General features: G+C 48.3%; 1 non-coding gene and 1 pseudogene across 1 annotated transcript; both read right to left on the bottom strand.

The window, feature by feature from the left end:
* Positions 1-2,755: 2,755 nt before the first annotated feature.
* On the bottom strand, positions 2,756-12,122 carry LOC116802954 (annotated as a pseudogene).
* Positions 12,123-12,516: 394 nt separating this feature from the next.
* LOC116802955 lies at positions 12,517-12,695 on the bottom strand. The gene has a single exon (XR_004363273.1). It is a non-coding gene; the product is annotated as a 5.8S ribosomal RNA (ribosomal RNA).
* Between the last annotated feature and the right edge of the window lie 59 nt (positions 12,696-12,754).

Here is a 12,754-nt window from a genome sequence, read left to right as displayed (position 1 = left end):
CCCAGATCCCACTTTAATATCAGCGGATATGACCTCATCCATGCAGACCATCCTTCTGGCAGAGCACGCGGTGGAGCAGCCATCCTCATCAGGAGCGGTATTCAATACCTAGAGCTGCCCGCGTTTCAGCAAGACTGGGCACAATGTCCTGTCATCAGGATTGTCAGCCCGCAAGGAGATTTAGACATTGGAGCGGTCTACTTTCCCCCCAGATACCGCATAACAGCATCTCACCTCAGTGAGTTCTTCGAGCATTTTGGGCCCCGCTTCATAGCAGCTGGAGATTATAACGCCAAACATTCTTGGTGGGATCGCGCGCCAACAACCCCAAAGGGAAAACTCTGTTTGGGTACCTGCAACGCCACCGACTGGACTGCCACTCCACTGGCGAGCCCACTCACTGGCCAACGAATCCCTCAAGACTCCAGACCTACTGGACTTTGCTGTGTCGAAAGGCATAGGGCATGCGAAGATCAGCTGCACAACAAATGCTGATCTCCTGTCAGACCACTGTGCAATAAACGTGCTAATCAACACGCCAGTCCTCAGGAAAACCCCGCTCAGAAGGCTCACTGGAAAATATACCGACGCCGCCAAGTTCGCGTCCTGGATGCTCTCCACCGTCAATCCGAACCCCATCCTCAACACACCCAGGAACATTGATGAAGCTATCGGGAATCTCACCAGGCAGATGCAAAACGCTGCGGAATTCGCAAGCCCACCGCCACCAAAGACTGCGAGAACACCTAGCAGGGACCTCCACCTCTGGTCCCCGGAAATTGCGGCACTCGTGACTGAGAAGAGGCGTCTCAGGAGAGTTTGGTTCTTGACGCGCAATCCAAGAGACAAAACAGCGCTCAATCACGCCACAAAGGAGTTGAAGGACAAGATCTCCAGCCTACGCCAGGACTCCTTCCTCAGATTCCTCGAGGAACTCTCTCCCGGGGACCCAGACCACAATCTGTGGAACGTCACCCGCCACATTAAACGACCAGCCAAAAAGGTTTCCGCAGTGCGCAAAGCAGATGGATCCTGGTGCCTTTCGGATGCTGAAAGAGCAGAAGCTTTCGCCGAACACCTTTACAACGCCTTCTCTCCGTTCGACTGCTGCACTGCCGAAGAACATGCTGAAACAGCCCGGTTTCTCAATAGCCCAAGCTCTCCCGGTCCCCCGTTGGAACCAGTCGACCCTGAGGAAGTTGCGCAGGAGATTGCTCTACTGAAGAACAACAAATCTCCAGGCCTGGATCGTATAGATGCGGCGGCCCTAAAAATGCTCCCATTCCGCTGCACACAAATGCTGGCCAGCATTTACAACAGCTGCTTCCGGCTAGGGTACTTCCCGGAAGAGTGGAAAAGAGCAGAGGTTATTGTCCTCCTCAAGCCTGGTAAGCCTGAAGCCAATCTCGCCTCCTATCGTCCGATTAGTTTGCTGGCAATCCTCTCCAAAATACTCGAAAGAGTAATTTTGCGCAGAGTAATGCCAGTACTGGATGAGGCTGGTTTGATCCCCGATCACCAGTTTGGCTTCAGGCGCTCCCACGGAACACCAGAGCAATGCCACCGGCTAGTCGAACGGATCCTCGAGGCATTCGAGCAAAAGAAATACTGCTGCGCTGTAATGCTCGACGTGAAGCAGGCATTCGACAGAGTTTGGCATCCTGGACTCCTCCATAAACTCAAATCCTACCTCCCAAGCCCCCATTTTACCCTCCTCAAATCCTACACTGAGGGAAGAGCATTCCAAGTCAGATGCGGAAGTGCAATAAGCCTACCCAGACTGATCAGAGCTGGAGTTCCGCAAGGCAGTGTGCTCGGACCAATACTGTACACCCTTTACACCGCAGACCTTCCCATAATCCCCTCCAGGAACCTAACTATAGCGACTTATGCAGATGACACGGCTTTCCTCGCCTCCTCATCCGACCCACGAGAAGCCTCCGAAACAATCCAAAGGCAAATGGACGCGCTACATCCCTGGCTCAGCAGGTGGAACATCGTAGTGAACGCGGAAAAATCTACCCAAACAACATTTGCACTAAGGAGAGGAGACTGCCCACCGGTCACGCTAAACGGAGTCATCATTCCCAACGCACCCGCACCCAAGTACCTAGGACTTACCCTGGACCGCAGGCTCACTTGGCGTCCCCACATCGTCAGCAAACGCATACAGGCCGATGCGCGTCTGAGGCAGATGCATTGGCTTATTGGGAGAGGGTCCAAGCTAAGGCAGAACCACAAAATCCTGGTGTACAAGGCAATTCTCAAGCCCATCTGGACCTACGGGATACAGCTATGGGGCACGGCAAGCCACACGAATCGCCTGCGTATACAGCGGTTCCAGAATAGGTGCTTGAGAATTGCCTGTAATGCGCATCCCTACCACGAGAATGTCGCCATACATAGGGAACTTGGAATCCCACAAGTCGCTGATGAAATCTCCAGGCTCAGCGAGAGATACCTGAAAAGGCTCGAAAACCACCCTAACCACCTCGCCACCAACCTGTTAGACAATAGCCAAACAAGCAGACGTCTCATGAGGAGACACCCTCTCGATCTTCCACAACAATAGACAACACATATAAAACCCGCCACAAATACATGTACAATAGTATCCCTTAAGCTAATGTTCCCCCGCAAAACCATTTAATTATTGTCCACTAGGACAGATTTTAAATAAATAAACGCACGCTAAAGAAAAAAAAAACTAAATTGATGACGAGGTGTTTGGCTACAGGAAAAAATCATTTATTTATCGAATCATCAAGCAAAGGATAAGCTTCAGTGGATCGCAGTATGGCAGCTGCTCAACCACTTACAACACCTTGCCTGTTACAAAAGTCGTTTACAATTGATTCTAGGCTTTGTCATTGTATTAAATAATGCTTTTATATGTAACTAGCGCGGCATCAGGTGATCGAAGATCCTCCTAATTTACTATGTTACAAATTACATTGGCATCACATCCATTGTCGTTTATAAAATAAATTATAAACTTTAAATGGTTTAGAAGCCATACAATGCAAATTGCCCCTTATTTATCATTGCAGTCCAGCACGGATACGACCTTAGAGGCGTTCAGGCATAATCCAACGGACGTAGCGTCATACCACTGTTCGCTCGAACAAGTATTGTGCCATTGGTCCGTACCTGCGGTTCCTCTCGTACTACGCAGGAATGCTGTCGCAACAACGTTTTGTCATTAGTAGGGTAAAACTAACCTGTCTCACGACGGTCTAAACCCAGCTCACGTTCCCTTGCATGGGTGAACAATCCAACGCTTGGTGAATTTTGCTTCACAATGATAGGAAGAGCCGACATCGAAGGATCAAAAAGCGACGTCGCTATGAACGCTTGGCCGCCACAAGCCAGTTATCCCTATGGTAACTTTTCTGACACCTCTTGTTAAAAACTCTTTAAACCAAAAGGATCGATAGGCCGAGCTTTTGCTGTCCCTGTGTGTACTGAACACCGAGATCAAGTCAGCATTTGCCCTTTTGCTCTATGTGTGGTTTCTGTCCGCACTGAGCTGGCCTTGGGACACCTCCGTTATTATTTGAGAGATGTACCGCCCCAGTCAAACTCCCTACCTGGCAATGTCCTTGAATTGGATCATACCTGAGTAATTGGAGTTATACCAAATTTTCAAATCAAAAATACATAAATGCATCGTTTTATTAAAGAATTTGTTTGCGATTATATAACAAACTCGTGATACTTTGATCAAGAAGCTTGCATCAAAACCCAATACCATAAGATATAATAAATATATCCGTATAATGGCTAGGAAATGATACACGTTCCATTTAATCAAGTAAGTAAGGAAACAATAAGAGTAGTGGTATTTCATTGACGATACCAAACCGAGGTCTAATATCTCCCACTTATTCTACACCTCTTATGTCTCCTTACACTGCCAGATTAGAGTCAAGCTCAAAAGGGTCTTCTTTCCCCGCTAATTATTCCAAGCCCGTTCCCTTGGCTGTGGTTTCGCTAGATAGTAGATAGGGACAGTGACTTTCGGACCTCTCCGAACTTGTTTTACGTGGCGTGTTCCACACTGAAGGGATTACAACCACGACACCCTGAACACCCACAAGTGGTGCATGTATCAACATGGTGCATGAGTCTGGATACGCCAGACAAACGTCCCGGACTGGAAGCTATAGCTATGTACATAGCGACCACCCCGGTAGCAATTCGAGTACTTGCTTGCCGGGCAAGCACTCCCCCTTGCTGAGGAGCGAGATCTACCTAAAATCTCTACTGATCTCTGGGTCACAGCACCCGAGTTTTGCGCAACTAGCACCGTAACTCAAACGTCGAACACGAAGGCTCTACCCGCGATATGGGTATCAACCACAGCCACCACGATACTCCCACCAGGGGGCCTACCTCAATGTGCTGTCTTGGAGCAGCACAACCCGTGGTACCGAAAGAGAGGCTCGGTGGGCCTCCTCCTTTTGCTCCGACAAGCATGGTTAGAGGAACCAGTCGCTATATTAGTCGCCTCTTACGACAAGCAATAGCGGGCTGTGGAAGTATTCTCGCCCGCTAACCACACGGCGAAGTTTTGGGCTAAATACCCCTCCTCCTACGGAACACCTCGTCCGCAAACGCTGCCAGCCGTTGAATCCTCTGCTGATCTTCCAGGATTCTATGAAGGTCCAGTTTTCGCCAAGGCGCTGCACTCCAAGTCCATCGAGGTTTCGCAAATCTGCATATAGAGGACAAGCGCACAATATGTGCATCCAGTCCTCATATGGATCACCACAAGCGCAAGCAGTGGTATCGCTGAGGGCTCTCCCTTGCAAAAATGCGTTAAACGACCCGTGACCTGTCAGCAGGAAAGACGTCCTCATCGAGAATCCAAAGCTTGGATCTCGATAGGCGAGAGTGACGTATGGGATGAACTTGTGCGTCACCCGTCCTGGTTCGCTGTCGTCATCCCATCTGTTTTGCCAATTCTGCAGCAAGCACTCCTCTAGGCGAGTCTTCCTCTGCTTCCAGCTTAGACACGTAGTGTCCTCGCCGTATAGCCAGTCGTTCTCCTCCAGCGGGTATCCACGCTTCAGCTTGTACTTGACCGCTAAAAACTTAGCAGCCAAGTCAAGCGGGGGAGCTCCGCCAAGTACCTGCAGTGCCACTGTGGACACTGTTCGGCATACCGAAAGGCATCCAAGCAGGATTAGCCTCTGGCAGGAGGCTAGTCGTCTCCGGGCGGCTACCTGTTCGGCGGTGTCATACCATACCGGGGCACCAAACAGCACACAAGGTGCCATGAGTCCGTCATATATGGTCCGCCTGGCTCGAGGACTGAAGCCCCAGTCGGCTCGAAGCACACGCGCCAATGCTCCAACGACTCCGGTCATCCGCTGGCGAAGCGAAGCTATGTGCGTGAGGAATTTCATTCCTTCACTGACCGTGATGCCAAGGTACCGACAGCTACGCACATACGGAAGGTTCGCTCCAGCAAACCTCACCGTAGGCGCACGTCTCAAGGCACCTTTCAGCAGCATTATTACCGTCTTGCTGGTCGAGACGGTAACGCCAACTTCCGCTCCCCACGCTTCTACGATGGACATCAGCTCTGCACCTTTTTCCTCTAGCTCAGCTCGGGAATTTCCCTCGACGAGAAGCAGCAAGTCATCCGCGTATGCACTCAGCTGGCAATACGGCTGGAGACGCTGAAGCAGTACATCCATCAGTATGTCCCAGATAAATGGGCCACTGATTGACCCCTGCGGGCAGCCTCTAGTTACCGGTACATCCACAGTACCGGAACTGCTTCGGATCACTGCTCTTCGGCCGGAGAAAAAGCTCTGCCACAAGCCCATCTCCCGGCATCCCAAGTCGGCTAGTCGGCGGAGTGCAGCACTCCATTCGACGTTGTCGAATGCTCCTTTGAAGTCCACGAATGTGCCGAGCACGTATTGCGCCGGGCTGGCACAAACACTGCTCTTCACGTGCCTCCAAGCATCCTCCACACATCGTCCTTGGCGAAATCCAAATTGCCATCTGCAGCCTTCCGGAAGAACTTCTCTCACACGATTCACCATGATGGCCTCGAGCACCTTACCAAAGACTGGTAGCAAGCATATTCCTCTATATGAGGAGGGCTCACATTTGTCCTTATCTGGCCCTTTGAGCAGCGAGACAACTCGTGGGCACTTCCACTCAGCGGGAAAGTATCCTAATCGGATGCATCGGGAAAACAACGATGCAAGGTGCTCGGGTATGGCGCGCCAGACTGCCTTGCAGATAGTGCCATTAATGCCGTCCAAGCCGGGAGAGCGCCTGCTCTTCAACCGGGCAACACATGCATCAACCTCGAATACTTCGAGGGCCGGTGGGACTTCCTCCGCGATGGCAGTCGGTGCTTCGGACTCCGCAACTGGGAAGAAATTGCGGAGGAGCACTCGTGCACAGTCACCCCAATCGGTGATCATCTCGCCATTCACGCGGAGGCACCCAATCTCCGTGCACTTCCTGCGGCCTCGGCAAATCTTATAGACGCGCCCCCATGGGTCGTCGGCATGATCTCCCACGAAGCGTTTCCACTCATCCATTTTCGCCCTCCAAATGAGCTTCTTGTAGTTGGCTGAGGCCCGCCTCAGGTCGACCAATACACGCTCTATTGCGGCATCATCATCATGACGCCTTCCATTTTGAAGTAGGCGACGAAGTCTCCGGACTTCGCGCCTTGCATCACAGAGGTCGGCAGTCCACCAACGTGCTCTCCTGCTGGGCAATCGGATGGACTTTCTTCCCAGCGCAATATCACATACATTATGTACTATACTGCGCAGGGTCGAAACTTGCTGGTCCAACGGCGACTCTGAGAAGTTTTCCGGAAGTTCGGCTGCTCTACTCACCATTTCCTCCTTGAACAATCGCCAACGTGCATTGGAGAAGTTCCAGGACGGCACAGGAGCTATGCTCTCAACTGCGCGCGCGGTAGTTGGTTCGGCCACAACAGTAATGATGTTGTGGTCACTCAATTCCCACTCGTCCACTCTCCACTCATATGTGGCCCACATAGATGCTGCCTCATTGACGATTGTCACGTCGATATCGCTTGTAGCTCTGTAATTATCGAACGTGTACACCTCTGTTGACTGGTTTAGGGCGGCGACTCTTGCCTCCAGCATCCACTCTGACAGCAGCTCACCCCGTCTGTAGTTAGCTTGCCCCTCGGCATGACGAGAGAGTTTGCTAAGCCACATGGGGGACACTGCATTCGCGTCGAGGCCCAGGATTGCGGGGGTTCTGCTGGCCTGCAGCAGGACCGCATCCATGTACCGGATGTACGGTTCCAGAGGTGCATCATACTGGCAGTATGCGGCGCAAAGGAAGATTGAGCCAAAACTCCCTTTCACGACCAGACATACGCCATAATCTGTGGTGAGGGTCTCCACTGGCATACAGATGGCTTCCTGGTGATCCACTAGGATGGCTGCCTTCCCTCGCCGATCGATGAAAATTCTCATTCCTTCAGGCAGCACATCCATTCCGTCCCGCCGAGATACGGCTCCTGCACCAGCGCGAACATAGACTCCGATCTCCTGAGTCGGACTCCGAGCTCGATGGTCGCAGCTCGGCCTCGGCCACAGTTCGCTTGGATGAAGCTAAACATTAGTGTCTAGCTTGCACCCTCGCCAGCAACGCCCCGTATATCGGGCAAACGCTCGAGAGCATGTAATGCCCGAGGGTTGCCCTCTGTGGCGGCAGTTCCGGCAGTCCACCGGGTTTTGGCACTTTGCCGCAGTGTGGCCTTGTTGCCCGCACTGGCGACAGACACTATCCTTCTGCCGGCATTCGCTGACCTTGTGGTCGAAACCCACACATCTGTGGCAGGCGTATGTGCGGACCTGTGACCGGCATCGGAATGAGAACCACTTGATGTAGACACGACCTACATCAAGCTTCGCCATCGCCCGGTCGTCAACCTCCAGCGTCACATTTACTGTGGCGCCGTCAGCTACCGACCACGCCTTGGTCACCAGGTGCACTGACTTCTTAAACTGGGCCAGATTCATTTCGCTGTCGAAGTTGTTTTCGTGGAGCTCCTTCATAAACTCCTCAGGGCCGATAGCTGTGTCGACGTCATATACGACGACCTTCGGCTTCTCGGCCGCATTCCGTGCCACATTTAGGCCAACCTCGGCGAATCTTTTTGAAGCGACCACCTTCTGCAGCTCTCCCACCGAAGGAGTGCGAATGATCGCACCACCACCTCGACGGAGCTCACGGACCTCGTGTACTCTGACTCCGAGAGAGGGTGCAACCATCGTTCGCACCTTTTCCGCTATGTCTTTCCCCGATAGCGCAGGGTCGTCGCACTTCACCACCGCTGACCACGTCTCGCGGACCTTGGTAGTCCGCGGGGCAGCGATGGGTGCAACCTGCTGCATCTGGGGAGCATTGGCGGCCGTATTTTTCAACAGATTCAACGACGGCGGCGGCGGTGGCGGCATAGCAAGCCGCGTCTCCAGCTCTCCGCACCGGAGCATTAGCGCCAACACCAGCTCATCGTAGCGGCTGATAGCATATGAGAGCTCTTCCGTGTCCACTTCTCCTAGTCTGCGGAAGCTGCTTCTCACCATGCGCTGTGTGGCCGACAGCTCTGCCATCATGGCTGCTTGCCCAGCACGGGCGGCAGCGGTGGCGGCAGTGGCAGTGGTGGCAACAATTTTAGCAGCAGTGAAAACGGCGGAGGCAGCAGTGTGGTCGGCAGCAGGGGCAGCAGTAGGATCAGCAGCGGTGGCAGCAGCGTGGGGGGGGGCAGCATCAATGGCAGCGTTCTCCGTAGCCGCCCGGGCGTCCTCCAGCGACGAAAACGGCTCCTCCAGTACCCCAACGGGTTCTGGCACTCCATTCGATGCCAGGGCAACCAATTTCGCCTGCGTTGGCGCCGAGCTCTTAGATGCCAGATGGCTTCTGCGCCTGCCTCGTCTGGACTTCATCGAGGCACTACTTCCGCTCAAGGCACTCGCGCTGCTGTCGCTCTCCATCGGCATAAATACGATGGTGGCTCCACCTACCGTCGACGCCAGCAACCGTATGCTCGTTTACTCGCTGACAAAAGGTAGTTGCTCTGGAACTCGAGCTCCACCTATCGGTAGAGTCTGGTAGCACTAAAACTCTCCCTAGACACAAACCTTAGCAGTGACTCCCACCAATAAGCTTTGTGACAGCTGATCAAAAAGCTTACTCGAAAAACTTACTCGTAAGTTCGCCTTCAGCACGTGCTAAGTGGAAAATTCCCAACAATTAATTGTTAATTACTTCCAAACCGCTTGTTTATAACACACGAAAATTAGCACACGACTTTCGCGGAGCACTAATTCACCGATTTTATTACTTTCCAAACACGGAAAACCAAGTTCTTCGCAATCTGTACACGAGCGCAACGAAAACACGTCCGTCGTTAATCCATTCATGCGCGTCACTAATTAGATGACGAGGCATTTGGCTACCTTAAGAGAGTCATAGTTACTCCCGCCGTTGACCCGCGCTTACTTGAATTTCTTCACTTTGACATTCAGAGCACTGGGCAGAAATCACATTGTGTCAACACCCGCTAGGGCCATCACAATGCTTTGTTTTAATTAGACAGTCGGATTCCCCAAGTCCGTGCCAGTTCTGAATTGATTGTTAATTGATAATCGTTATAATTGATAAGAACTAATTGGTTTAACCCAAATAGTATTCTTAAAAATTTTAGCAAGAAAGTTCCACAATTGGCTACGTAACTAAACTATCCGGGGAACAAGTAACTAACATAAATGCTAGAAACTCTATTTACCCAGAACGAGCACATAAACCATGTTATTGTTTCCCAATCAAGCCCGACTATCTCAATCTTCAGAGCCAATCCTTATCCCGAAGTTACGGATCTAATTTGCCGACTTCCCTTACCTACATTATTCTATCGACTAGAGACTCTTCACCTTGGAGACCAGCTGCGGATATTGGTACGGCCTGTTGAGAAGTTTGCGTGTCCCCACCATAAATTTTCAAGGTCCGAGGAGAAAATATCGACACAACAGTATATGTCATGCTCTTCTAGCCCATCTACCATATCTCTCTGCGAAAGACTTCCATGGTAGTACGGCTATAAAACAGAAAAGAAAACTCTTCCGATATCTCTCGACGGCTTCTTTATGGTCGTTCCTGTTGCCAGGATGAGCACGAGGCCCATATTTAATAACAAACGGATACTCAACAGGTTACGGAATTGGAACCGTATTCCCTTTCGTTCAAAATTATTCAAGTGTATTATATTCGCTTTGTTTATATAGTTAGGCATTTTTGTTTTACTTGAAAATTTTCGGCTTTCGCCTTGAACTTAGGACCGACTAACTCGTGATCAACCACTGTTCACACGAAACCCTTCTCCACTTCAGTCCTCCAAGGTCTCATTCGATTATTTGCTACTACCACCAAGATCTGTACCAATGGCAGCTCCATGCAGGCTTACGCCAAACACTTCTACGCATACCATTGTACCTTCCTACTCACTAAAGTTTCAAAATTTATATCACAAGTAATATAAATCATCTACTTTAGCGGTAATGTATAGGTATACAACTTAAGCGCCATCCATTTTAAGGGCTAGTTGCTTCGGCAGGTGAGTTGTTACACACTCCTTAGCGGATTTCGACTTCCATGATCACCGTCCTGCTGTTTTAAGCAACCAACGCCTTTCATGGTATCTGCATGAGTTGTTAATTTGGGCACCGTAACATTACGTTTGGTTCATCCCACAGCGCCAGTTCTGCTTACCAAAAGTGGCCCACTGGGCACATTATATCATAACCTTGAACTTCATATCAAGAAAGTTAAGGTTCTTACCCATTTAAAGTTTGAGAATAGGTTAAGATCGTTTCGACCCTAAGGCCTCTAATCATTCGCTTTACCAGATAAGATTATTTTATATAATATTAAAATGCACCAGCTATCCTGAGGGAAACTTCGGAAGGAACCAGCTACTAGATGGTTCGATTGGTCTTTCGCCCCTATACTCAATTCTGACAATCGATTTGCACGTCAGAACTGTTTCGGTCTTCCATCAGGGTTTCCCCTGACTTCAACCTGATCAAGTATAGTTCACCATCTTTCGGGTCACAGCATATATGCTCAAGGTACGTTCCAGTTAGAGGCATAAATAATATAAATATACATTATACATAACTATATAGAACGCCCCGGGATTGTGTTAATTAGCTATAAATAGCTAAAAAACTAATCCCATTATTAGTCAAGTTAATTACGCTATTAGGTTTACATCCCAATAACTTGCACATATGTTAGACTCCTTGGTCCGTGTTTCAAGACGGGTCCCGAAGGTATCCTGAATCTTTCGCATTGTTAATCATACAAGAGCATATAATAAACACAAAAATCAATGATAATTATGCCATTATATAATTCCGAAAAATTAACGCTCTGTAATAATATAAATCTATCAGCACTTTATCAAATTAATAACATTTATTCTGTGTTAAAATGCAAGCAATTTAATTGGAATAAACTATAAGTTATATTTTATGATAAATTTGGGATATGCTAATAGATTACAATGTCCTTATATGGAAAAAATGCACATTATTCTTAATAATATTATTTAAATATTACAATTTTAATGATGAATTTTCCATAACGGATATTCAGGTTCATCGGGCTTAACCTCTAAGCAGTTTCACGTACTGTTTAACTCTCTATTCAGAGTTCTTTTCAACTTTCCCTCACGGTACTTGTTTACTATCGGTCTCATGGTTATATTTAGTTTTAGATGGAGTTTACCACCCACTTAGTGCTGCACTATCAAGCAACACGACTCTTTGGAAACATCATCTAGCAATCATTAACGTTATACGGGCCTGGCACCCTCTATGGGTAAATGGCCTCATTTAAGAAGGACTTAAATCATTAATTTCTCATACTAGAATATTGACGCTCCATACACTGCATCTCACATTTGCCATATAGACAAAGTGACTTAGTGCTGAACTGTTTTCTTTTCGCTCGCCGCTACTAAGAAAATCCTTGTTAGTTTCTTTTCCTCCCCTAATTAATATGCTTAAATTCAGGGGGTAGTCCCATATGAGTTGAGGTTGTATATATAACTATATTTTGCCATAAATTCTTTATATATAAATGATAAAACAATCAATTAAATTCGTTATAAATAGTTCCAATAGTTCTTGTAAGCAAAGTCATTTTTATCCATTTAACGAACCAACGAAGAATAATAACAAAACCAAGATTTTTCTTTTTCCGAATCATTAATAAGAGACAATTCTAGATGAAAAATATTTCAATTTTTTATGCTAGACATTTCTCAGTATTATTTGATTGAAAAAGAAAATATTTCTCTTCGTTTTTCACATTCAAATGTGAGATAATGTTTTTCATTTCTTTTTTAATATTATGAATAAAATCATTATTTAATCCAATAATATACCATATGCTTATAAAAAATTTATAAACAACTTAATTAGCATAGTCTTACAACCCTCAACCATATGTAGTCCAAGCAGCACTATAAAATTAATTAAAGTACATAACAGCATGGACTGCGATATGCGTTCAAAATGTCGATGTTCATGTGTCCTGCAGTTCACACGATGACGCACAGTTTGCTGCGTTCTTCATCGACCCATGAGCCGAGTGATCCACCGCTTAGAGTTTTATAATTCAATTTTATATAATGTCAATATTGTTTTTATTGAAAGAAATTAAAAATACA

This window comes from Drosophila sechellia, unplaced genomic scaffold, assembly GCF_004382195.2.
Source record: "Drosophila sechellia strain sech25 unplaced genomic scaffold, ASM438219v1 U_26, whole genome shotgun sequence".
Taxonomy (NCBI): Eukaryota; Metazoa; Arthropoda; class Insecta; order Diptera; family Drosophilidae; genus Drosophila; species Drosophila sechellia.
The sequence above is the reverse complement of the archived record's forward strand: the minus strand, read 5'-3'. Positions and strand labels throughout refer to the sequence as shown.